Raw genomic sequence first — 692 nt, forward strand, 5'->3', positions numbered from 1 at the left:
GATGCGTCAAAGGCACTTGCTTTTATTCCCCAGTTTGATATTGCTTTTAGTGATGAGGATTTCACTTAGAAATCTATGATCCAGCATGTCAGCATGTTTATGAAAATTGCTACTCACTGGTGGCTTCCTAAGAAGCTCTCCCCAAATCCTGTTAGATCATGGGACGAGTTCAAGAAGAGGTTTTATGCCCAGTTCTTGCCTACTTGGCTTTACCAACTCGCCCCAACTCACGCACCCAAGGAGGTGAGGTTAAGAGTGTGCACGGAGGTTACCTTGGAAAAAGCCTAGTTGAGCTGAAATACGAATAAATAAATTTAGGTTCCAACCTAATTAGGTGTTTTTTAACCGTCCCTCCTTTTCATATTCCCTCTTAATGGTATATGAAGGCCTCCTCCCCTCACGTCTAAGCAGAAGTCTTCTCAAATCGACCGCTTCATCATCGCCGCTCCTCTTAGGTACGGAGTTTTTGCTGCTTCTGGCTATGGCCATGGATTTCTGTTGGTTTGGTTGGTTGTTTACTGCGGCTCTTTCCGGTTTGTTTCTTTTTAGTGGAAACGTATGTTCAGACGATTAGATCAACAGAAACCCTAGCTACTAAAAGGTGGTGCTTCTTCAAGGTAAAACTAGGGTTCAGCATGGGCTCTACGTCAAGCCTCCTAAGTTAGGTCTTTCTGTTTAGCCAGGGTCTAGTA

General features: G+C 44.1%; 1 protein-coding gene across 5 annotated transcripts in view; it reads left to right on the plus strand.

Annotated features, from left to right (window-relative positions):
* The first annotated feature begins 307 nt into the window (after positions 1–307).
* LOC147625256 (DEAD-box ATP-dependent RNA helicase 12-like) overlaps positions 308–692 on the plus strand; it is a 26560-nt gene continuing 26175 nt past the window's right edge. The window contains exons 1-2 of one of the 5 annotated variants that reach the window (XM_086818560.1): positions 315–455; positions 550–617. The gene's annotated coding sequence lies outside the window, so the exon portion shown is untranslated. Of the gene's footprint in view, positions 456–549; positions 618–692 lie in introns of all 5 variants that reach the window. The other 4 variants (XM_086818561.1, XM_086818559.1, XM_086818563.1 and 1 more) reach the window with 4 other exon arrangements.

Source organism: Cibotium barometz, chromosome 24, assembly GCF_041138505.1.
Source record: "Cibotium barometz isolate CiBa-2024 chromosome 24, ASM4113850v1, whole genome shotgun sequence".
In the NCBI taxonomy this organism is placed as follows: Eukaryota; Viridiplantae; Streptophyta; class Polypodiopsida; order Cyatheales; family Cibotiaceae; genus Cibotium; species Cibotium barometz.